This window comes from Rattus norvegicus, chromosome 15 (assembly GCF_036323735.1).
Source record: "Rattus norvegicus strain BN/NHsdMcwi chromosome 15, GRCr8, whole genome shotgun sequence".
NCBI lineage: Eukaryota > Metazoa > Chordata > Mammalia > Rodentia > Muridae > Rattus > Rattus norvegicus.
The window spans coordinates 1,234,728-1,262,071 of NC_086033.1; positions in this window are offsets into that span (position 1 = coordinate 1,234,728).

Sequence of the window (27,344 nt, forward strand, 5' to 3'; positions counted from 1 at the left end):
GGATCCACACTAATGGACTCAGTCAACCGAGGATGAAAACTTGTTGTCAGCAGAGTAGATTGTGTATGGATCTGACATATCTAGATTCTATTTTCCTTATAGACTTCACTAACCAATATGCTACAACAGCTATTTACACAGCCATGTGACTATAGTCGGTATTGGAAGTAATTTAGAGAGGGCCTAAATGATCCAAGAGGGTATGATGTTATATGCAAATGTTGTGGTAATCTATATAAAAAGTAGTGTTTACTTGGATCTGCAGGGTCCAGGAAACTATACCCCATGAACCCTGAAGGCTGATCGTGTTTATATTTATAGAACTCTGGGGCAGGGTCCCTATATTTCTATAATATGCTGGTGATTCTTTCATTAATAAACCATTGGATCAATCAGAAATTATATATATATATATATATATATATATAAAATTTTGCTTTATAGGAGAGGGTTCAGGCACAGACATTGTGTAACTTTGAGAATCTGATTTTTCATGTTGTTAGGCAACTGAGGAAAGAAAAACTATGTGGAATTTGAGCTCTAGAATCTTAAACACTGCATGTTTCCTTTTAACACCAAACACTTGTGTAGTTAGACACTGAAATTTGTTTTCATAGAGGAGTGCTATAACTATAGGCTACTAATACAAGACAGAGCAGCAACACTTGTCCTACAAAGGAGTATAAATACGCTGGGGTTTCTTTGTGATTCATGAGTTTGAACCATTGCTGCTGACAGAGGCCTGTTCATGCATACTTAGATGGTTGTTTCCCTAAGAGTAAGGTCATTTCTATGCCACAAAAAGATTAGCAAGCCCAACACTTTAATGTGTTTAGCCTCTCTCAGTCTGTTTTATCACCTCCAAAATAATGTTTTTTTTCTCCCTGAAGTTCAATTATTTATCTATGTGTAGGACATTTTTCTTACTTCTTGACAGAATAGCTATCACTAAACTTAGTTATAATAACATTAGTTATATTATTGTTATAGGAAAGTAATGTGTGAATATAAAATGTAACCCCAAATAAGGCAGATGGGATGGAACACGTGTCTTGGTGCTGGAAACATAGGAGATGGGGATGATGAGCATCCCATGTTCATTTATTCAATGGGAAGTGTTTGAAATCTATTTTGGAGAACATCCATACATACACACATGGCATATATACATACATGAGATACGTTTGCAGGCTGACAACACATTTCAGATTTGGGAGCTCTCTTGGACTAGTGTGTCTAGAGCAAGTTCTTTCTTGTGTTTTGTTCTCTGTGAGATAAAGAGGCTTATCTGAGTGGTCCTTGGGGAGAATTATACTCATGTGATTGAATATGTCCAAAAAGGTGAAAACACAAAATCAAAAGCTTGTCACAACCGAATACAGAAGATCCTGCATGAACTGGAAGGCTGGTATAGTTGTCATAGTCACTGCTCATTTATTGAATAAGCCAAGAAATCATGAATATCTGAACAGATGCTACATACCTCTCTGAGAACGTATCTCATACATTCGTTGAACTTTTTAGGAGAAATTTGTGTTTCTTATGTTTAATGAATAATCACAATGATCAAAGAATAGTTTTCCTTTATGAAGCCCCTTCTTCACTAGGATTAAGAAGGAACTGAATAGCAGAACTATGGACGTAATCCCCACTCGTATACTCTTTGGAAAAAAAATTAACATGAAGCTTTAAAAACTGGCTCATTCAAAACACTACTTATAAATTGTGTGGCATCCAGAATAGCTCTTTTGGACTTTCGTTGTTGTTGTTTGTTTGTTTGTTTGTTTTTAAAGTGTGTAGGGACACCAAAGCAGATGAATTAAGAGTACAACATAAGGTATAATGTAGTTTCTAAACTTGCTTAGAAGGTAACAATTCTATATTCTCCCAAATTTGCCAGAAATAGAGGACATAGATTTCCCTGACAACTTTTAGGGATCAGATCCCCTGCAATGTTATGGACTTATGGCTCAAATACTGTGGCCCACCATGTGAATTTAATGGTAGCAGTTGAGTGGATGAACCACCTTCCAGCCAAGATCTAGTCTTAGTTATCTGGCTAATTTGAAAATTGATGAAAGAGAAGCAGAGTTGGAGGAATATCCTGAAGTAACCTAGAAGGGTGACCTGAGCCAGGTGACACTGGCCCAACCAGTCTATAATGGTACCATGACGGTAAAGAATTCTAAGGGAACAAATCAAATTAATAAATGAAAGTGCAGTTTAGACTTTCAAATGGCTGCTTTAGAGTATGAGGAAGGAACTCTTCGGTTCAGCCATGATGAAGGCAGAAACCATCTTCTGATTGCTATGAAAATATCAATAGTATCTCATAGTTACTAAACACATCATAGACTCCAAAGCCCTTTGCATATATTATCTCACTTAAAATGACACAGCTACTACAACAGGAGCTTCAGCATGGCCAAGGACAGGACATCTTTTTGTCTTAGCACAATCAACTAGTCTCCTCACTCTGATAAATACATGTTGAACAAATCAATGACAGCTAATAGGATGCTAAGGCTTAACAATGCCATTTTCCAAATGTCTAATCATTCATGAATGGCCAAGCAGTTACTTATTGACCTACAGTGTTTCCAGGTCCACTCATAACTCAGCTTTCACTGCGACCACAATGGCAAGGAACTGCCATTAGCTTTTTTCATATTGGCAGTGTTGAAGTTGAGGAATTGGTAAAAAAGAAAAACTTTTAGATAAAACGAAACGGAACAAAACAAAACAAACAAACAAACAAACAAAAAAAAAAACAACCAAAAAACCACTACAGACCCAGCTTTAGGGAAATTAGTTCACAGGCCCCAAAGAAAGCCAGGTGCCCTTCTGACTTTTGTCAATATTATGATTTATGATCCTGTGTAGTTTGGTATTTTGAGGTCAGCTTTTTGTGATGCTTCATTAATATGTTGAAACATTCCTCTTTTCTAAACCATTTTAGATTTTCTATAAAAATATCCTTCTCTTTCATCAGAGTTTAGAACACAAGCAGATGGTTTCTTTAAGAACATTGTTAACCACACCAAGGCCTGGGTATGAGCTTCAGCATCATATAAGCCAGGCTTGCTGGTACATGCCTGCAATCTAGGAAAGGCAGGAGGATCAGATGTTTAGGATTACCCTTGGCTACAAGACCCATGGCTAGGCCAGCCCAAAGCACATGAAACCATGCCTTAATAAATAGCATTATTAACCAATGTTACATAACAATCATGAAAATTATCTTCTGGAGGCTTCCATATGGCCTCCTGCAGTGAAAATCCCATACCTGATCTTTGGGATGATAGAGAAGGTAGAGCTTCAGATGCAGTCAAGAAAGGAAGGCTGCTCCCCTGAACTCTTGAGGTTTTCTCTTCGTATATCCTCAATCTAAATGTGTAGGCGAAAAGAAGAAAGAGATAAAAGCTCATACCCAGTTACTGGGTGTTCACAGGCTTCATCTCTGCTCTGAATAGATGGCAGAAGGGGTCATTTGCCACCTCCTCACCCTGTCCTTTTAAGTTTTCAACATTTCCTAGACACTTGTAGTTATTTTTTTCCAGGTGAATGCCACAGGAGATCTTATAGAAGATGCATTTGTTTTTGACTTCTAATTAATCAAGATAACATCTCTCTCAACCACTAGACAGTACAATCAATACCTCAGGCAGCCACACCGCCAGTTAGACGGATACACCAATACCTAATATTGGCAAACCAGTGATGTATTTAACCATGTGATACTCTATCATTTTATAATACGAGAGCGGTGTGATTATGTTAAGGGTATGGAAAGGAAGGTTTCTGTCTTTGCAACCAGTGTTAAGATTTCTCTTCCATCCTGAGCTCTGGCCTGCTATCTCCCTTACGTAAAACTAGGGTGGTAGTTCTGGTTCATTTTCTGGATTTTCATTGCTGTGAAATCACTCATCATCATAATATGCAGTAGAATTCCAGTACAGAAGAAACTAATAGGATAAACATCTTAAGTAAAAAAGTGGTTGTGTCTATAAGCTCCTTCTATAAGCTGAAATTCTTGGTGTCATCTATTCTGAGGTCCTGTTCTCCCCCTGAGAATTAGAGTGTAGGAAGAAAAGGAAAGGAACTGAGGCAGGAACATGAAGGATCTCCCCTCTAGGAGATGGGAATGTGTTTTGAGAGATTTGCTCTAGGATTTGAATGTAATACTTGACCCAGACATTGTGAACATCCTTTGGAACTATAGTGGTTTGGATGAGTCTGAGTCCATAGGATGTTCAGACTCTTGAACACTTGGTCCCCAGTTGATGGCACTATTTGAGGAGGTCTAGGGTGAAGGCTTACTGGAGAAACTATATACTGAGGTCTATTTTTAAGAGTAAAGGCCATGGGTCATTTCCATCCAGTTCTCTGTCTATCTCTGTCTGTCTCTGCCTGTCTCTATATCTCTGTCCCATCCCCCCCACCCAGTGTGTGTGTGTGTGTGTGTGTGTGTGTGTGTGTGTGTGTGTGGTATGTGTGCACACTTGCAAGTGTGCATGCATGATTCATGTGTGGGGGTGGGCAGTGGTCAAGATGTGAGCTCTCTGCTTCCTGAGCTTGCTGCCATGCCTCCCTAACAATGGACTCTATCCCTCTGGAACTATAATGCCCAAATAAACCCTTCCTTTAAGTTAATCACCTTGCTCATGGTGTTTTACCACAGCAACAGAAATGGAACTAAGAACAGAAACCATCGAATCAAGGCTCTCTTGTGGAGGGAAGAACTTTGTCCTTGGAAGTGGCCTCCTGTATCCTTCTGATCTAGAATCACAGAAACCATATTTTAACAACTGACCAGGCACCAGGCATAAGGAATTGGGCAAATTTATAAGACAGAGAACTCTTCCTGGGGTCTTTACTCAGAGCCCTGGCATGCTGCTCAGGTCACATGGTTGCTTTTTAACAGGGTAAGTTCAGCCTAACCCTCTGAACCTTTCTTTTACCTTTTAAGTGCAGAGCTTATTGCTTGCTTGTTTGCTTGCTTGCTGGCATCCATCTCACCTCATGTAGCCCTAATGAACCCTGCAGCTTTGGATGACCTTGAACTTGTGATCCTCCTGCCTCCAAGTTTCCAATTACTGGGATTAGAGGTGTATACTAGCGTACCCAGTTTTATGCAGTAGTGGAGATCAAACCCAGCGCCTTGTGTGTTCTAGGCAAGTACTTTACCAATTCAGCTGTATCGTGGCCCAGGAAATAATATGTTTGAAGTTATGATGAGTGCTGGGTGAAGGGATCTGGAGAAAGGCTTTCTACTAACACAGCGAAAAGACTTAATAGGCTTCATTTCCCTCCTAGTGGCATGTTTTCAATATTCTGAGCAGTATAGCCTCTGTATAGAAAAAAGCCCACTGTGTCAGCCCCAGCATGGAACCTACATGGAAGGTATGGAAATGAACCAGTGTTTTGATTGGTTATCTGCTGAATTGGTCTCGACATCCCATCTACCTTTAGTGTATCATCGTGTGAACATGCCTTAGAGATTACGAAAACACTCAATTATACACATTTGTCAGACATTTAAGTTTTACCACGTTTGCATCATGCAAGAAAGATGTCCTAGTTTGTGATGCTGTAATAAGAATACACTTATGACATTGAATATATCCCCTTTTCTGCTTTGTTTTGTTTGTGTTTGTTTTTGCTTTGAGACAGGGTCTTTCATACAATTTGGAACTTTCCAGAGAGCCCCAGGATCTGCCCGTTTATCCCTCCAACCTTCCCTTCCCCAGCAATGAAGTTACCAGCCAATGATCACAGCTCTTGCATTTTATGTGGGTGCTGGGGATCCAAACTCAGATCAACCACTGATCCATCTCCCTAGCTCCTCCTTCCATGTACTGAATTTATTGAATTAAATTTTGAGCATTGTATCAGACTACCAAACTTGATTTCTTTCATAAGCTAAACTTAGTTGTGATAACAGCTTTTGTTTTATGTTTTGAGATAGGGTCTTACTATGTAGTCATGGCTGCCCTGGAACTCACTGTATTTACCATGCTGGCCTCAAACTCAGAGACCCACCCACTTCTGTCTTCTTAGTGTCATAAATAATAGCTTATTTCCATCATGCCCAGCAGCCAAAATGTTTTTAAGTATTATTGAACTTTAAAATTTTTAATTTCAAAAAAATAAAAAAACTTAAAATACTTTAGTTTTAATTTGCTAATAATTTGTCTAGAGTTTGCCTTTAGTGTAGCTTTTTCCATGCTATTTGTCTGTTGGTTATACATAGCATATAAAGTGAGGGGCAAGTAATATGCACACTCTTTCATTTCTCCTGAACAGTTTATATGAGGTTGTAGTTGCTTCTAATTTGCATGTTTGAAAGAAGTCTCTGGGGTCATTACTGAGCCTTGAAGAGTTCATTTTGAGATTTTAGTTAAAAAATAGCTTATCAAATGTCAATTAAATTTTCTGCTTATTTAATACAGTTTGATCAGTTTAGAACAAATAGTTTAGAAATTCTCAGTGGATTTTATTATGATTTAAATATGAAAGGGAAAATAAGACTGGAAGTTAAAATCTGGGAATGTATGTGGGATGAAGTGAGTATTTTCATTCATTGAAAAGAACATTCATCAAAAAGTAAAGGTTTAGAAAACAGCATATCAAATTATGTAACTTTTGTTCATGAAAAGATACAGTGAAGAGAATGGGAGAAGATATCTGTACCGTTAAAGCATCAGAGTCCAAAGTAAATAGTAATTAGTAGATACTAAGAATGAGTTAGATCTCTGCTCTTTGGTAAGAAAAGCCAATGAAGCTAAAATGATGAAAGCTGCTAACGTCAGTGCTTACAGACAGGACCCTAGAGAGATGCTCCATTGCAGGAGCCACCTAATCCCCAAGTACAAAACCAGGAAGTAGATGAAGTTGGGTTTTATCAAAGTGTGTTGCAACAGCAGAGAAGTTGTGATATGACAATAAACTCATTTCAACATTTCACAGTGAACATTGTGACAAAATAGCTCCCTCTGGCCTGCTTCCCACGAATTTCTAGTGGGCTTTGGGTCACTGTGACACCAGAGTTCTCTTCAGCAGTGACTCATAGCATTTTGGGGTTGAGACCAACACCACAGGTGATTTATTACCATGTTCAAATCTGCAGGAAATTTTCCCTGGAAACCAAGCTTGAAGCTCTTATGGGTGCCACTGCTTATTTTATCAATTTTTTGTCAAGTTTATTTATTTTTACTTATTTTTAAATAAATGAATGTACTTATTAAATCCTCATGCTATTTAAAGATGCTTAACTACAAGCTAATATGTTGAGTTAAGAACTATTAAATAAATATATCTTGCTAGCAGGCTGGAAGTCTGGATTAAAGATTATCCACACATCTGCTGCTATTCATCATGGCCCCCAGACCAGCTAACCTCAGTTTGGGGCTAGAGATAATCAGAACAGTCTCTCCCACCAGGTGAACTTGGGTACCACCTGTTACTTTAGTGGAATCTGAAGCCTGCCTGTGGATTTTTTTAAGCCAAAAAAATTTGACTTTGGCAGAACATTAAAAAGAAGTAATATTTCAAAATAATGCAAGAGAGCAATATTTATGAAACTGTTTCGCACACGGTTTCTGAGAAACCGGCACTGCCCTACCTTTATAAATCATACTGTGACTGGGTTAGAGGGGAGAAGGTTTGCCAAACAGTTAGATCCTAGAGGATCTGTAACAGAGACTGCTGTCTTGCAATGATCAAAATGATCAGGATGTGGGGAAGGTTAGCACCCCATTCCCTCCAATTCCTCCCCCACCAAATGTGAAAAAGAGTTTCAAAATGGAAACCTATGAAATAGAGAGTAGAATGACAACACAGCACATAAACACAGGGAACCAGCACAACATCCCCCTCTAAGCAGCCCCAGTTGGAGGCTTCCACCATAGCAGTCAGTCCTACATTGTTGTGACTGGGGAGCTTCAGTTGTTTAGCATGCTATTGTGAAGTTCTCTCAACACTTCCCTCTGGCTTTGTCCATTTGTAGACACCATTCTCGAGTGGGGTGTGACAAGAATTAGAATTGACATCCACCAAACTCTGTGTGTCCTGGAGCCAGCCTCTATGGCTCTGCCACTGTCACATCAAGCCCCATCCCTCCTGGCTACTCTGTGTCTGCACTCATGACACCTGTCAGAAACTTTCAAGTGTCTGCTCATTTCTCTATCAATGTGGCCTGCATAGCCAGGCAAAGGAGGAATGACATTTGGGATGAGGGAGGGATGGGTAGTGCCTCCCCCCTACCTCCTCTAACTGTCAGTTTGGGTTTTCTCTCTACATATCAAGATTGATACCTAGTTACCATGTCATTTAGAAATGAGCAGAGTGGTAGCCAGCTTTGAAAACGGTGTGGGAGACTGGGAACTTGAGCAGTCTCCTTAGAGAATGATGTATCAAGAAGAAATTAACCAAAGGAGGCATGGTGCCAGGCTATCTCTGCCCTTTGGAAATGCACTGCTTCGGGAGATGTGTAGGTGCACTGGAGCAATCTGAACACATGAGTTATTGTACATTTCCTCTTTCTATAGAAGTACAATAATCAAATGTGTACATTATCCTAAGAGTGATGGTTTTAGATGTCTGAACTATTTCTTCTTTATAATACTGCTTCTATTTAAGTAAGTGGTTAGTTAAATATACATCTTAACTCTGGCCTATACACAGTGTTGTATGTTCTGTTCTGTTTCTTCAATTTTAATCAGAGAAGCATTAATAGAATGTACCATAGCGCGTTTCCCAGCCTTCTGTGGGGACAAAGTGAGTGCCTCATTTTCCTTTCTTTTCATCTGAGACATCTTAAATTTTCTGAAGAGGTTTTGTGGAGTTAAGTGTGGTCCTCAATTGGTTCATTGCCCAATTTCCAGTGGGCTTAAATTCTTGCTCTTGTCACCAAAGTGCTAACCAAACCTTTAGTGCTATTTATTGTGGTATTTAATATGGATATGCATATGGTGTGTATCCCCACAGTGTATAGTTCTGTCCATTCACCCGGGGCAGTATTCCTACTCCAATACAGAGGGTACTCAGATGGGTATGGTTCATCTGCCTATCTGTGGGTCAAAGTCATGACAGCTATACCATAGTTCCAGTGGGCATTGAAATACCCTGGGAAAGTGGAGCAGCCAGACTCTGAAGAAAAGGTGGCTGCATCATTATATATGGGTGAGCATAATCTGGGCCCCACCTATCATTTAATCCATGCATAAATAACTCTCCTTCATTGTCACTCTCTTTCCCCAGATACAAAATGGAAGGGTATCACCATAAGCAGGCTCATTTATAAGATTGTTTTGAGGCCCAAATGAGATCATTGTTATAGAAATTACTTTGCTAATAATAGTTACCTTACTAGTACAAAAATTGGTGAGGCATTGGATAGTTAGTACATCTGTGCCTTCTATAGTCAGTTGTTTACATACAGTGCATAGGTAGTCATTGCTTTGGCCAACCTTGGATCAAAAATACAAAAAAATGTTCTGTGCATCTGAAACATGAGCAGACTTTTTCTTGTGTCATTTCCTAAACAATGAATTATACAGCAGTAGTGGTGGGTGTTCTATGAGAAGATAAGTATAGCTTTTATATCATCATATCTTCATGTTTCATAAGAAACTTGAGCATCATATTTTATCTATTCTGGGGCTCTATGCCAAATTTTCTGTGGATGTCAAGGCATATTTGGACTGTCAACAGGTGGCATAACTCAGACTTTCTTCTTTGACCACACATCAAAAACAAATGCTTTTGGGTGCCATTGTTGTCCATGGTGTGACAACTTGTCTAAGGCAAGGAATAAATGGAGACACAAGGCTAACTGGGGGATTTCTTTGGATGTTTGTTATATTGTCATGATTCTAGGTTGGAAGAAGAGATTGAAAAAGCTTCCAAATAACTTGCTTATATTGAGAAAATTAGGTGCTCCCAGAGAAGGAAAGGTAATAAGATCCTTGTGATAATAATAAAAAAATAGGCAAGAATCTGCAGGCCCCACATTTTTCTCTCCTTTTCTTCTTTTCTTTTCTTTCTTTCTTTTTTTCTTTTTCTTTTTTTTCTTTTTGGTGCTGTTGTTATTTTCATTTTCTTTGGTTGCCATTTTGGTGCTAAGATCTATGTATATGAGAAAAAACAACGTACCACTAAGCCATATTTCCTGCCTTCAAGTCTCATCTTAAGGGCTAAAAAATAAATGGAAAATGAACCTGGATGTGTCTCTCCCAAGGCTCCACAAGCAGTAGGATGAAAGGGTACACCATCAGCAGCATCCCCATGGTCTGGCTGTTTTTCTCCTCTTGATTCACACCCCAGGACAGCACTGGTCCAAGAACATGGCTCAGTGAGTGGGGGGTGGGTGGTCACAAACCCACAGATCAGACACAGCTTTCACATTCTGATGTCTGGCATGGTGAATCTGCTGGTCACCTCAAAATAAGAGATTCCAAAGTTAAGGGGAATGGATGATGTATTAAGGAAGGAGGTAGGAAGTTCCTCTCATAAATCTTAAGTCCTCATCCCCTAAGACAAAACTCACTATGTTGTGGAGAATGGGCATCATCAAAGGCTTTGATTGTTGATGGTCAGGTGGCCTCAGAGGTATGCATGCTCACATCAGCCCTCCTCCTCTTTAGACTGACAAAGATATCAGGCTTCTGGATGCAAGGAACAAAGAATGAGGCCTAATTCTCTCTCCATTCTGTCTCCTATAAATGGTGACAGGCACTTCAGACTGGCTCCTCCACTCATCTGGAGCAAGGCTTAGGCATGAGATCTGGCTTTAGTATGACCGGTTCTGGCCTTCTTGGACATCTTGAAACTGCACACCTGTCCTCCCTCTGCAGAGAATTCATTCCACAGTGTGTTCTGGTGGTCAGGAGGGAGGCAAGCCAGCAGAGGCAGACTACCTTCACTGTGTCCTAGCCAATAGAATATAGAGTCACAGCCAAGGCTATCCCCTCTATTTAGGTTTAACTTTTATCAACCATAAACTAATTCTTTGCATCTGTGTTTGATTTCTATATTCTTTTAAATTGCTTTTTGACTCCTGGTGGGAAGCATTATTTAAAATCTTAATAGGAGATTCTTGCTGGTAAATCCTTCAGTAGGAGATTGACATCATAAACAGAACCATGGGAAGTGATTAAAAGGGAATCGTGGGTAACTCTAGGAGGTATCACCTAGGGATTGAGCAATGACCCTTTAATCATGGACCCAGGATCCCCATAGGAACTATGCTATGTTGCAAACTAATGCACTATGCTAAGGATACGAGCTTAGGCATCCCTGAAAAGCAAAATTGAGAATTGGAAAGTTGAGATTCACTTCTGAAATACTAACTTCCCAGATCCTCAGCAAGTGAGTGGAACTATAAATGAAGCTGTGTCACCTGAGAAGAAAATTAGAGTCTGATGTTAATCTCAGATTGTGACTATGAATGCCAATGAGAACTTTAGACATTGGTATTCATGGACAGGGCAATTAGAGTCTCAGCCTATTCCACCCTCGTGGAATCATTCCTGGAGTTGAAAGGGGATGCTGAATGTGACACTGTGAATCTGCCTCAGTTATCAATGTTGTATGCAAGTTGACAAAGCTGATGGAAAGTGCTGGAAATACAGCTTGTGAGCCACAGTAGCTCCTGGAGAAAAGAGCACAGGAGGGGAAAGCCTATGGAAGACTGTCATAGTTTTGTGATAAAATATTCTGACTAAAAGCAACTTGGTGAAGAAAGGGTTTATTTGACTTACAGGTCACAATACTTTAAGGGAAGTCAAGGTAGAAACTTGTTAGCAGAAACCAAAGCAGACACCATGGAGGGACAGTGTTTACTGGCTTATTTCACCACCTTTCTGATATAGCCCAGACCTACCTGTTCAGGGGTAGTAACTACTGCCCACAGTGGGCTGGGACCTTCTATATCAAATACTAACAAAAATGCCCACACAGATATACAACGCCTTCAATTGATTCTTCCCACAGATGTCTAAGTGTGTATGAAATTGGCCCAAACTAGCCAGCATAGTAGGTGTGTTTATATGCCCCAATGGCATCAATACGGAAGAAGATGGGTATTTGTTCAGTGTGGCAAGAAGTGGCTCAAATAGTGAATTGGGGAGGTAAGTTTCATGACAGCTTTATCTAATTGGAATACACTGATTTTATTCTGTGGTGTAGTTTTATTTATTGAGATAGTGTAGTCATAGAACTCACACATTAAGGCAAGCACCAAATAGGAGAAAGTATCATTTAAGGATCTAGGTCTGATATTCTGTGTTATCTATCTATCTATCTATCTATCTATCTATCTATCTATCATCTATCTATCATCTATTATCATATATATCTATCCATAGATAGATAGGTACTAGCCACATAATATATACTCATATGTAAATATTTGTATCTATTTGCATATATTTTATACATGTATATATAAATATTTGTACATATAAATATGTTTATAAGCATATATAAATAAAATATAAATATATATTGGTTGAAACATAAATTTAGATATAAAGATTTTAAGATATACATTTTTTGATCACTATTTTTTATTGGATATTTTTATTTACATTTCAAATGTTATTCTCTTTTCCGGTTTCCCATCCATTAGCCCCCTGTCCCATTCCCCTCCCCTTCTTCTATAAGGGTGTTCCTCCTCCACAACCACCACTACCCTTCCCCACCCATTCACTCCCCTACATTGGGGGTGCAGCTTTGGCAGTACCAAGGGCTTCTCCTCCCATTGGTCCCAACAAGGCCATCCTCTGCTACATATGCAACTGGAACCATGGGTCTGTCTGTGTATACTTGTTGAGTAGTGGTTTAGTCCCTAGGAGTTCTCATCAGTTGGTACTGTTCTTATGGGGTTGCAGGCCCCTTCAGTGCCTTCAATCCTTTCTCTAATTCCTCCAATGGGGACACCTTTCTCAGTTCAACGGTTTGCTGTTAGCATTCGTCTCTGTATTGACATGCTCTGCCTGAGCCTCTCAGGAGATAGCTATATCAGGCTCCTGTCAGCATGCGCTTCTTGGTTTCATCAATATTGTCTACTTTGGGTGGCTGTATGTGTATGGGCTGGATCTCCAGGTGGGGCAAGGTGAATAGCCATTCCTTCAGTCTCTGCTCCAAATTTTGTCTCCATATCCCTCCTATGAATATTTTTGTTCACCATTTTAAGAAAGACTGAAACATTCACACTTTGGTCATCCTTCTTGAGATTCTTGTGGTCTGTGGATTATATCTTGGGTAATTTGAGCTTTTGGGCTAATATCCACTTATCAGTGAGTGTCTACCATGTGTGTTTTTTTGTTGATTGGGTTACCTCACTCAGGATGATATTTTCTAGTTCCATCCATTTACCTATGAATCTCATGAAGTCATTGTTTTTGATAGCTGAGTACTACACCATTGTGTAGATGTAACACATTTTCTGTATCCATTCCTCTGTTGAAGGGCATCTGGGTTCTTTCCAGTTTCTGGCTATTAAAATAAGGCTGCTACGAGCATAGTGGAACATGTGTCTTTGTTGTATGTTGGACTATCATTTGGGTATATGCTCAGGAGTGGTAGAGCTGGGTCCTCAGGTAGTGCAATGTCCAATTTTCAGAGGAACCTCCAGATTGATTTCTAGAGTGGTTGTACCAGCTTGCAATGCCACCAACAATGGAGGAGTGTTCCTCTTTCTCCACATCCTCGCCAGCATCTGTTTTCACCTGAGTTTTTGATCTTAGCCATTCTCTCTGGTGTGAGGTGGAATCTCAGTGTTGTTTTGATTTGCATTTCCCTGATGACTCAGGATGTTGAACATTTCTTTAGGTGTTTCTCAGCCATTTGATATTCCTCAGCTGAGAATTCTTTGTTTAGCTCTGTGCCCCATTTTAATAGGGTTATTTGGCACTCTGGAGTCTAATTTCTTGAGTTCTTTGTATATGTTGGATATTAGCCCTCCGTCAGATGTAGGATTGGTAAAGATCTTTTGTCAATCTGTTGGTTGCCATTTTGTCCTAATGACAGTGCCCTTTGCCTTACAGAAGCTTTGCCCTTTTATGAGGTCCCATTTGTCGATTCTTAATCTTAGATCATAAGCCATTGGTGTTTTGTTCAGGAAATTTCCCCCCGTACCCATGTGTTCCAGGCTCTTCCTCACTTTTTCTTTTACTTTTTTCCCGTTTGTCAATTCATATTTTAATTTTCTGAGTTTTGCAATTCTATTCTGGAAACTATTGCATTGTTGGTATCTTTTTTTTTTATTAACTTGAGTATTTCTTATTTACATTTCGAGTGTTATTCCCTTTCCTGGTTTCCGGGCCAACATCCCCCTAACCCCTCCTCCTCCCCTTCTTTATGGGTGTTCCCTTCCCCATCCTCCCCCCATTGCCGCCCTCCCCCCAACAGTCACGTTCACTGGGGGTTCAGTCTTAGCAGGACCCAGGGCTTCCCCTTACAGTGGTGATCTTACTAGGATAATCAATGCTACCTATGAGGTCAGAGTTCAGGGTCAGTCCATGTATAGTCTTTAGGTAGTGGCTTAATCCCTGGAAGCTCTGGTTGCTTGGCATTGTTGTTCATATTAGTTTGAGTGTATCTGGTTTTATGTGGAGGTCCTTGATCCACTTGGTCTTAAGCTTTGTACAGGGCAATAAGAAGAGGTCGATTTGCATTCTTCTACATGCAGAGCTCCAATTGAACCAGCACCGTTTGTTGAAAATGCTATCATTTTCCCACTGTATAGTTTTATCTCCTTTGTCAAATATCAAGTGATCATAGGTATATGGGTTCGTTATCTATTCCACTGATCTACCTGCCTGTCTCTGTACCAATACCATACAGGTTTTTTTTAATCACCATTGTTCTTTAATACAGTTTGAGGTCAGGGATCCCCAGAAGTTCTTTTATTTTTGAGGATAGTTTTCACTCTCCTGGGTTTTTTGTTATTCCAAATGAATTTGCAAATTGCTCTTTCTAACTCTATGAAGAATTGAGTTGGAATTTTGATGGGATTTAAATGAATCTGTAGATTGCTTTGGGCAAGTTGGCAGTTTTTACCATATTAATTCTGCCAATCCATGAGCATAGGAGATCGTTCCATCTTCTGAGATCTTCACTTTCTTTTTTCAGAGACTTGATGTTCTTGTCATAGAGATCTTTCACTTGTTTGTTTAGAGTCACACCAAGGTATTTTATATTAGTTATAACTATTGTGAAGGGTGTCATTTCCCTAATTTCTTCCTCAGCATGTTTATCCTTTGAGTAGAGGAAGGTGACTGATTTGTTTGAGTTAATTTTATACTCAGCCACTCTGCTGAAGTTATTTTTCAAGCTTAGTAGTTCTTTGGTAGAACTTTTGGGGTCACTTCAGCATACTATCATATAATCTCCAAATAGTGATATTTTGACTTCTTCCTTTCCAATTTGTATTGCTTTGACCTCTTTTTGTTGTCTGATTCCTCTGTCTAGGACTTTGTGTACTGTATTAAATAAGTAGGGAGAGAGTGGGCAGCCTTGTCTAGTCCCTGATTTTAGTGAGATTGTTTCAAGTTTCTTCCCATTTAGTTTGTTGTTGTCTACTGGTTTGCTGTATACGGCTTTTACTATGTTTAGGTATGGGCCTTGAATTCCTGATCTTCCCAAGATTTAACATGAAGGTGTTGAATTTTGTCAAATACTTTCTCAGCATCTAATGAGGTGTTAGTGTGGTTTTTTTTTTCTTGAGTTTGTTTACATAGTGGACTAGATTGATGTATTTCTGTATATTGAACCATTCCTGCATCCCTGGGATGAAGTCTACTTGATTATGATGGATGATTGTTTTTATGTGCCTTTGGATTCTGTTTGCGAAAAGGTTATTGAGTAATTTTGTGTCCATATTCATAAGTGAAATTGGTCTGAAGTTTTCTTTCTTTGTTGGGTCTTTGTGTGGTTTAGGTATAAGCATAATTTTGGCTTCATAGAAGGAACTGGGTAGTGCTCTGTCTGTTTCTATTTCGTGGAATTGATTGGACAATATTGGTATGAGGTTTTCTATGAAGGTCTAATAAAATTCTGCATTAAACCCATCTGGTCCTGGATTTTTTTGGTTGGGAAACTTTTAATATCTGCTTCTATTTCCTTAGGAGTTATGGTACTGTTTAGATGGTTTATCTGATCCTGATTTAACTTTGTTACCTGGTTTCTGCCTAGAAAATTGTCCATTTCATCCAGATTTTTCAGTTTTCTTGAATATAGGCTTTTGTATTTAGGATCTGATGATTTTTAGAATTTCCTCAGTTTCTGTTGCTATGTCTCCCTTTTAATTTCTGATTTTGTTAATTTGGATACTCTGTCTGTGCTTTTAGGTGGGCTATGAAGCTGCTAATGTATGCTCTCTCCAGTTTCTTTTTGGAGACACTCAGAGATCTGAGTTTTCATCTTAGCACTGCTTTCATTGTGTTCCATAAGGCTGGGTATGTTATGTCTTCATTTTCATTAAATTCTAAAAAGTCTTTAATTTCTTTATTTCTTCCTTGACTAAGTTATCATTGAGTAGAGTGCGTTCAACTTCCATGTATATGTGGGTTTTCTGTCGTTTTTGTTGTTATTGAAGACTACCTGAGTTTGTGGTTGTCTGATCGGATGCATGGGATTATTTCATTCTTCTTGTATCTGTTGAAGATTCTTTTGTAACCAGTTTCATGGTCAGTTTTGCAGAAGGTGCTGAGAAGAAAGTATATTCTTTTTTTTAAAGAATGAAATGTTAAATATCTGTTAAATCCACTTGGTTTATAACTTCTGTTAGTTTCTCTATGTCTCTGTTTAGTTTCTGTTTCCATTATCTGTCCATTGATAAGAGTGGGGTGCTGAAATCTCCTACTATTAATGTGTGAGGTGCAATGTGTGCTTGGAACTTTAGAAAGATTTCTTTTATGAATGTAGGTGCCCTTGTGTTTGGAGCACAGATATTCAGGATTGAGAGTTCATCTTGGTGGATTTTTCCTTTGATGAATAGGAAGTCTCCTTTCTTATCTTTTTTGAAAACTTTTGGTTGAAAGTTGATTTTATTTGATATTAGCTGGCTATCCCAGCTTGTTTCTTGGGACCATTTGCTTGGAAAATTGTTTTCCAGCCTTTTATTCTGAGGTAATGTCTGTTTTTGTCGCTTAAGTGTGTTTCCTCTATGCAGGGAAATGCTGGATCCTGTTTACCTATCCAGTCTGTTAGTCTATGTCCTTTTATTGGGGAATTGAGTCCATTGATGTCAAGAGATTTGTAAGAATAGTGACTGTTGTTTTCTGTCATTTTTGGTGTCAGAGATGGAATTATGTTTGGGTGTCTCTTTTCATTTCGTTGCAAGGTGATTACTTTCTTCCTTTTTCTAGGGTTTAGTTTCCCTTCTTGGTGTTGGAGTTTTCCATCTATTATCCTTTGTAGGGCTGGATTTGTGGAAAGATACTTTGTAAATTTAGTTTTCTCATGAATATCTTGGTTTCCCCATCTGTGTTAATTGAGAGTTTCGCTGAATATGTTAGCCTGGCCTGGCATTTGTGTTCTCTTAGGGTTTAATTGACATCTTCCCAGTATCTTCTGGCTCATATTCTCTGGTGATAAGTCTCGTGTAATTCTGATAGGTCTGCCTTTATATGTTACTTGAACTTTTCCCCTTACTGCTTTTAATATTCTTTATTTGTTGTGTGCATTTCATGTTTTTACTATTACATGATGGGAGGAATTTCTTTTCTGGTCCAATCTATTTGGAGTTCTGTAGGCCTCTTGTATATTTATGGGCATATCCTTTTTTAGGTTAGGGAAATTTTCTTCTATAATTTTGTTGAAGATATTTACTGTCCCTTTAAATTGGGACTATTTGCTCTCTTCTATACCTATTATCCCTATGTTTGATCTTTCATTATGTCCTGGATTTCCTAGATGTTTTGGGTTTGGAGCTTTATGTGTTTTACATTGTGTTGATGGTTGTGTCGATGTTTTCTTTGTTATCTTCTGCCCCTGAAATTCTCTCTTTTATCTCGTATTTTGTTGGTGATTCTTTTGTCTATGACTCCTGATCTCTTTCCTAGGTTTTCTATCTCCAGGGTTGTCTCCCTTTGTCTTTTCTTTATTGTTTCTATTTCCATTTTCCAATCCTTGATGGTTTTGCTCAATTCCTTCACTTGTTTGGTTATGTTTTCCTGTAATTCTTCAAGGGATTTTTGTATTTGCTCTTTAAGGGCTTCTACTTGTTCACTTGAGTTGTCCTGTATTTCTTTAAGGGAGTTATTTATGTCCTTCTTAAAGTCCTCTATCATCATCATGAGATGTGATTTCAAATCAAAACTTGCTTTTCTGGTGTGTTTGGATACCCCATGTTTGCTTTGGTGAAAGAACTGGGCTCTGATGATGCCAAGTTTCTGTTCCTTAGGTTCCTGGGCAGGTTGTTTCTGGTGTTAGCTTGTCTTGCTGTCTCTGACAGTGGTTTGACCCTCCTGTAAGCCTGTGTGTCAGCACTCCTGTAGACCTGTTTGGGTTTTTTGTTTTGTTTTGTTTTGTTTTCAGCTGGATCTGGAAACAGAGAGTTACTCCTGGGTTTCTGTGCCCTGAAGCCTCCAGGCAAGTTGATTGGAGTAGAAGAGTTGGTCTTACCTCTGCTCTCAGGTGTGTCAGTGCTCCAGGTGACTAGCTTTCAGCTCTGGGCTCAGGCAGAAACTGGAAAGGTCCTTCCCCCTCACTGCTCCCAGGTTCCTGTATCCAGAGGGCACTAGGCATGTTCCACTTAGGCCAGGAATGTGAACAGAAGTGGCGTCTCCCCTGAGCTGTCAGGATTGTCCACACTTCTGAGAGTCCAGCTCTCTCCCCAAAGGGATTTGTGTACAGAGAGCTGTGGGAGCAGTTCAGCTCCAGGTGCAGGCAGAAACTGGAAGTGTCCTGTGCCAGACTGCTCCTGTCTTTGTGTATCCCGAGGCCACCATGTAGGTCACTTGGAGCAGAAGAGTTAGTCTTACCTCTGCTCTCAGGTGTGTCAGTGCTCCAAGCAACTGGCTTTCAACTCTGGGCTCAGGCAAAAATGGGAAGGGTCCTGTCACTGACTGCTCATAGGTTCCTGTGCCCAGAGTGCACAGAGGTCACTAGATGGGTTCCTCTTGAGTCAGGAATGTGGCAGAAGTAGTTGTCTCTTCTGAGCTCACAAAATTGTCCACAATTCTGCGAGTCCAGCTCTTTCCCGAATGGGATTTAGGTACAGAGAGCTGTGGGACTAGTTCAGTTCTGGAGGCAGGCAGAAACGGGAAGGAAGATATACATTTTTAAAGATTATATTTATCTTTAAAATTTTAACTGATATGGACTGGAGACATGGCTCAGTGGTTAAGAGCACTGACTTTTCTTCCAGAGATCCTGAATTCAATCCCCACAACCACATGGTGTCTCACAACCATCTGTAATGAGCCCTGATGCCCTCTTCTGGTGTGTCTGAAAACAGCTACAGTGTATATAATAAATAAACTTAAAAAAATTTTACTGATACATATAAATGACACAACTTTATAGGGCTATGTGCTGATTAGTTTTTACTGTCAACATAATACAACCTAAAGTCAGCTAGGAAGAAAGAACATCATGTCTCTCTACCACATGTCCCATGCCTCTGATAAAGACCTTCTGTGAAGGTAGGAAAGGATTTGGACGTTGCATACTGGTCCAGGCAGTCAGACCCTCCTATACCTCATGTACTCTTGTCTTTATTCATGCAGTTCTGAAGTCAGAAGATCTGATGATTCTCAGAAGGCTTGGCTCTGCTTTGCCTGGACACTGGGTTGATGGTGATGCTGTGTGAACATGACCACAAAGCAACTTGTTTTTATAAATATCCATTCCTCCAAGGCTTGTGAAACCGCTCATTTGAAATCTGAATCTGTTTGGCAGGAAGACAGTGGGATTGTAGCTATAGGTTGACACTGTTACTCTAGGCTAGTCCATCACAAGCCTCCCTCACTGAAGAGAGGACTGGAGGCTAGTGTGGCGGTTTAATACCAAGACAGCTGGCAGCTCCCACCTTGTGACTTGAGATTGCAAGGTGATCTGTGAAAACAGTGTCCAAAATATTATCAGATGAGCTCTGAGGATATGTTCACTGCTACCCAAAAGTGTAGAAGGAATGTCTACTGAATGTGTCCAGTAGTCACCTTTTTGTTTTAAACCATCCTTTCTTCATTTTCCTTTCTCAAACTATAGCAAAAACAAAATCCCGAACAGACAACAGTAACAACAAGGTCTATCAGTCGCTTGTTGAAATTCTTCAATTATTTGGTGTACATGAAATCTTGGGATATGACCAACACTAAGGTCTGAGAGAGTAGAAAAAAAAACAGATACTGTTTATGTAATTTGTGAGTGATAGTATGTAGAGAAAGATATAAATAGGCCAGCCAATTAAATAAAGGCTTATTAGTACAACTGAGGTGTTCCAAGCAGATATTTCTGAGTAAGTTTTAACCATCAGAGAGAAGTGCATGAAAGCATCCATGTAGCACAATCATTTCTCAGTTTGAGTAAAGTGTCTGCAGGAGACTCATCATACACCAAGCAAATTTGAGAAAAGAGGCCAATATTTAGGTAATCATAAATAAACTATTTTTTTTCTTTTGGATGACTATGTCATTGTTTGAGTAAAGTTCCTAGTGGAAGTAAATGGTGATTATTTCTAGAATTATTTTCCTTCTGGTGATTCTTAGTATTAAGTGTTTTTTTTTTTCTAGCTATGCTTCTACTTATTGTTATAGAACGAGGTAATTATATTTAAACATGTTTTTGTTTGTTTGTTGGTTTTCCTGGGAATTTCTAGTTGTTATTTTACTCATAAAAGTTTGTTGTTTTGTTTTGGTTCTTGGATTTTTGGTTTTATGTTGTTGTTTTTATTTTATGAACTTGGGGAATTTTGCATGCCTATCTATCTGATCCTCCTCCCTTGGCTGACTCTCCCTTTGATACTATAGATTATTTATTGTTGAGCTCATAGGCACATGCTTAGGCTAGTCCATTCAATTTTGCCTTAATTAACATGTATTTAAGTAGCTTTCATTGTCATTTTTGATTAAGTTCATGTGCACATGAAAATAATCAGAAATAAACACAACAGAATGTTATGTACACAAAGGAATTTGGAAGCTGTCTGTGCAGACATTTAGGTCAGACTTTTGTTGTCATGGGCATGTTTTTCAGACTCATTTCTACTTTACTCTCCCTGAGTGAGAGGACAGTATCATATCTTCATTCCAAGAAATCAGGAGGCCAAATAGGGAGGTAACATCACTGTCTTAGAGAGAAATCCTTGGAACCCCAGTTACAATATATTCAATTGCAATATTCATTGCAAATCAATGACCACAGGCCACTGAAACAGAGCCCAGAAATCTATTTTTAGCCAGCTAGGAAATATCTTAGTAAAATTGTGGGGGTGTGTTGTTTTTTTGCTGCTGAACAAGATAAAAGAAATATCATTTTTGGAACACATGGTTCTCTTTCTGACATGAAAATACCTTGATTTTTTTTAAATCTCACATTTGTTTTGCATTTTAGCAAAGTATAGAATGTTAAGTTGTAAAGCATTTTCATTGAGCTTTTGAAGGTATGGTACTGCCATTATTCAGCATTCAGTCTTGTGGGAATGGGTCCGTTTCAGTCCACTGTCCTAGTCTTATTGTTTACCCTTTAGACTTTGTACTATTTCTTTATGTCAGTGTTGTCAAAACAACCATCTGCTCGGGGCATTTCTGAATTTATACAGATTAAATCTTTCCTTTTCTCTTCTTCTCTCTTTTTCTTCATTCTTTTTCAGAATAGTATTCCTATCATAAGAAATACCACGGTAGGTTTATTTACCTTTGCAAACATTTATTTAAATATGAGAACATTGAAATATGATCATATTGCATAAATCATCCTTCAAAACCAATTGATGGCAGAAAGAAGAGAATTAAAATAAAACATACATAGCGATACCGATTAGAAGAGGGTCCTATTTAAAAATATACAAAATGAATAAAACAGAAAACCCAGAAATAATTTCGCACATGTATACCAACATGACAATGACAGAGCAATGAAGGGTGAGTAAAAAACAGGCGTATATAGTTAAGGATTTCACTGCTCACCTGACACCACATCACCATGCAGTAAATTCTAGATGGGCCAAATGTTTGCATATGCAGGACAAAATTTTACAGAACTCCAAAAAGATAAATAGAATCCCTCAGATTTTAAAGTATTGACGGTCTTAAGATATATCACTATCCCTGAACCATACTAATCCATATATCATAAAATTTATGAAATTTGGTCATATAAAAATTGTAAATATGCCCCCCAAAAGACAGTAAATAAAGTTAAGAGGCAAACCGGAGGCTCAGAGAAAATGTTTATTCACATATTAAAGCCAAGATTTAGGATCCAGATAATTCAGGGAGTCCCAAGAGTCTGTGTAATTTTAAGCTTTAATAGTTTCACAAGTTTAAGTGCTACTAATGCACATTAACAATATTTGAAAAATTGAGTGTATTTTAAAATATTAATGTGTTTCTCATTAAAATTCAACATGCACACCATTGACTATACATCACTCAGGTTGATTTTCAAACTTCATGTAAACTACTTCCACTCTTTCAGAGTACTGAGGAAGAGAAATTATAGTCCTGGCCCCTCCTGGTCCTCTAGAGAACAAGTGTCTGTGTGTGTGTGTGTGTGTGTGTGTGTGTGTGTGTGTGTGTGTGTGTATGTATACACATAGGCATGTGGATGTCAGAGGTTGACACTCGATGTCTTCCACAGCCCCCAGCATCTTATCTTTTTTTTAAATTAGATATTTTATGTATTTACACTTCAAATGTTGTCTCCTTTCCCGGGCCCCCCTCTGCATCATCCCTCCCTCTGTTTCTATGAGGATGTTCCCTCTCCCATCCACCCACTCCCACCTTAACACCTTGATATTCCCCTACCCTGGGGTAAAGAGCCTTCAGGACAGGACCAAGGTCTTCTCCTCCTATTGAAGCCAGGTAGGGCTATCCTTTGCTACATATGCACCTGGAGCCATGGGTCCCTCCATGTGAACACTTTGGTTGGTAGTTTAGTCCCTGGGAACTCTGGGGGGGGGTGGTCAGGTCTGGTTGGTTGATATTGCTGTTCTTCCTATGGGGTTGCAAACTCTTTCAGCTCTTGTAGTCCTCTCTCTAACTCCTCCTTTTGGGTCCCTCTGATCAGTCCAATGGTTAAATGCAAGCATCCTCATATATATCTGGTAGAGCCTCCCAGGAGATACCCATGTCGGGCTCCTGTCAGCAAGCACTTCTTGTCATCAGCAATAGTGACTGGGTTTGGTGGCTGCAGATGGGATGGACCCTTAGGTAGGGCAGTCTCTGGATGGCCTTTCCTTCAGTCTCAACCCCACTCATTGTCCCTGTATTTCCTCCCATGAGTATTTTGTTTCCCCTTCTAAGAAGGACTGATGCATCCAGATTTTGGTCTCCCTTCCTCTTGAGCTTCATATCTTTCAAAGGTTCAGCTAATGTGGCTAATGTTTTCCAGGTATGCACTTGTCACTGTCCTGTTCCCTTACCCTACCATGTGCTATGGTATCAGATGTGTGCTGCTCTGGTCAGCTTTGGTACAAGTGCTGGGGATCTGAAGTCATGTATCCAGGCTTATACAAAGAGCATGAGTGCTTTCCCAACTGAGCCATCTTTGAGCCCTAGTTTCCATACTTTGAAAAGAATCAAAACAAAAGATAATTGCAGGCTGTGGTAAGCCCCAGCAGATAGGGCATAGGACAAAAGAAAAGTTTTATTACACTTTTTTTTGCATTAACTATGAATTTTTTAAAAAATGCTATATTGACCTTTTTATTTGTTTGTTTTTACTCTTTGCTTTTGAGACAGAGTCTCACTTTGTATCCTAAGCTGGCCTGGGACTTACTATGCAAAAGAAGCTGGTCTCAAATTCACAGTTGGCCTCTTTCCCTGCATGTCACTAAATATCTCTATCATTAAGAAAAAAAAAAAAAACCAGTACAAGAGTACAAGGTGGGGTCATGTGACTTCGATCCTCATACTTGGGAAACGGGAGCAGGACAATCTCTGAGTTGCTTTCTACTTATGAATATATAAACTAGAAGCCATAAATGAAAGCATGGAAATTGGGCTTTTCTACATTTTTAACATAACTAAGGATTGCACCTTGACAGAGCAGCAGAGGTCAGGATGTGACGTCTAAAGACTATGAGGTATTACTCATCTTAGCAGTGTATTCCAGGGATGGTAAAGGTAATTATGCTTGAAATAGGAAGTAAAGCTGATTGTGCCATTTTCTTTCTTCTTTTCATTTTGACTATCATTTTACCAAAGGTTTGTTAAAGATTTTAATATGTATAAGAGATTCATCTCTCTCTGTCTCTGTCTCTCTCTGTCTCTCTGTCTCTCTTTGTCTGTCTCTGTCTCTGTCTCTCTCTCTCTCTCTCTCTGTGTGTGTGTGTGTGTGTGTGTGTGTGTGTGTGTGTGTGTGCGTGTGTGTGCGTGCATGTGTAGTTTCTATAGGAAGGTGTACAAGCTTGTGTGTGCACATGTGTGGAATCCAGAGGTCAACCTTTGGTGTTTTTCCTAAGTTCTATGCAGTACGTTTTTTTGAGAGTGGGTCACTCATTGGAACCAGGAACTCACTAATTAGCCTCAGCTGGCTGGCCTGCCAAAGCCCCACAGGGATCCATTGTTCTCCTCTCCCCAGGAAGCACACATTGTGTGTCCGTCGTTTTTATATGGGGTCTTAGGATTGAACTCAGGTCTTTATACTTTTTAAACAAGCATTTTACTGACTTAGCTAGTTTCCCACCTTCATGAGTATGTATGTATGTATGTATGTATGTATGTATGTATGTATGTATCTATCTATCTATCTATCTATCTATCTACCTATGTAAGGTCAGAAGAATATGTAGCTTCACAAAGCAGGGGCTGACTCTCATTGAGCTCTTACAGCAGGAAAGAGCTTTCACTCACTTAGATACCCAAGATAATATCCTAAAAGAGTGCATATTATAAATAATACTGCTTTGCTTTGATTTCTCCTTAAATCTTGCCTTGATCATACATGTTTTGTAATACTTTTGATTCATTGTTTAATCGAGTCAAGGACAGAAGCTTACTTCTATTTCAACACACATACAATCTCTCATCTGTTATGTATGCTGTGAGTTGATTCATGAAGACTACTGGCTGTGTGAGAAATAACACAAAGAGGAGATAAACAGCCCTCATGGATCCTCTACTGCACCTTACGTCCCTCCAGTGTACCTCGTGTCCACCCAGTGTCAAGTTACATACCATCGATTCCTACTTCTTGCCATTCATGCTCCTGTTCTGCTTCAGCCTCGATCCAGTTTACTATCTCGCACCTCCTCATTGTTCCAAAGGACATGAAGTATGTGTGCTTGATCCAACATTAGGAAAATGCACAGAGGAATCCTAATGAGGATTCCGTTGATTAAAGAGGCTGTGTTAGTTGATGCTTATGAATACAGTCTAGTGAAGTTCTATAGACATGAAGTAGAGTTCTCTTCTCAATCACACATATTTCTGGGCTGTAACGTGACACTTCAACACTTGCTTACAGTCACTACAGATATCATGGAAAATAGCATTTCCATCTCCTTATTTTACTATATTGGTCCATTGAGCTCCTCTGCTAGATCTTCATAAAATATTTGTGAAATGTAGTTAGCTGCAATGCTGAGGAACACTAACGGTGGTTACTTCTAACTAGATTGTGATCCCGTTGTCCAATATCCCTTTATTAACTTCTCAGTCTCCATCCCATCCTCTAATAATCACTATATTGTATTTGAATCAACTTTTAGTTTCCACATACAAGAGAGAACATTTATGTGTCTGGCTTGTTTTACTTTATATAATTACTTCCAATTAAGATTTCATTCTTCATCGTGTTGAACATTAATTTATAATTAATAACATACAATATTTTTTACCCACCATCAAGTGTCTAGGTAATTCCATCTCTCAACTATTGTGACTAGTGCTATCCTAATCACAGATATGTAGCTCTGGTTTTAGAAGCTCATTCTTTTCCTTTCTGTGTGTATCCTGAGTGATAGTGGATCATGTAGTGCAGCTTATTTGAAATGTACTGTTCTGTTGCTTCTAATAAAACACTGTTACCCAAAGCAACTTTGGAGAGGAAAGAATTTATTCAGCTTGCTCTTCTTGGTCACTATTGAGGGAAGTCTGGGCAGGAACTCAAACAGGAACTGAAACAAAAATAAGAATACCACCAACTGGCTCCTGCTTAGCTGGCTTTATTATATAGCCTGGGGTCACCTACCTAGTGATGATGCCACAGAAGAGGCTGGATCACCTTATACTTTGGTTAGAAATGAAGAAGTGCCTCATAGACATGACTACAGACATGATCAGGCAGTTCTTCAACTGATATTCCATTTTCCAGATATCCCTAGGTTGGGTCAATTAGGCCAAAAGAACTAATAAGCACAATCTCTTTTCTTGGTTGTACAGAGTTTTTAGTTTGATGTAATTATGTCTATTTTTCCTTGTATTATCTGTGATTTTGGAGTCATTGGCCACAATTTTTTTTGCCTCTCCTAGTCCTGAAGTATTTCCATTCTGTTTTTTTCTCCTACATATCCTATATAATAGTACCTATATCCTATATAGCTATAGGTCTTTCATTTCAGGCTTCATTTGTATTAAATTGGTTTTAGTTGGGGTGAAAGATATGGATCTAGTTTCAATCTCCTGCATATGTGCATCTATTTCCCCAGCACCATTTATTGAAGAGGCTATCTTTCCTCCAGTGTTTTGTTCTGATCCTTTGTGAAGAAGAAGTTGGCTGCAGATGTGTGAATTTTTTTTGGAGTCCCTAGTATGTCTTATTCTTCTATATGTCTCATTCTTGATTTTGGTCTCTTCTCTTCTCTTCTCTTCTCTTCTCTTCTCTTCTCTTCTCTTCTCTTCTCTTCTCTTCTCTTCTCTTCTCTTCGTCTCTCCTCTTCTCTCTCTTCACTTGTCTTCTCTTGTCTTGCCTTCTCTTGTCTCCCCTCTCCCCTCTTCCCTCTTCTGCTTTTCCCTATTCCTTCCTTTTTCCCCTTCTCCTTGTCCTCCTCCTCCTCTTTTTCTTCTTGTTCAATTATAGGTCCATAGCATGTCTAAAAGAATACTCCAGCTTTGTTTTATCTGTTCAAAACTACTTTGGTTATTTGGAGATCATTGTTTTGGTTAAATTTAGGATGATGATGATGATGATGATGATGGTGATGATGATGATGATTATTTTGGTTCTGT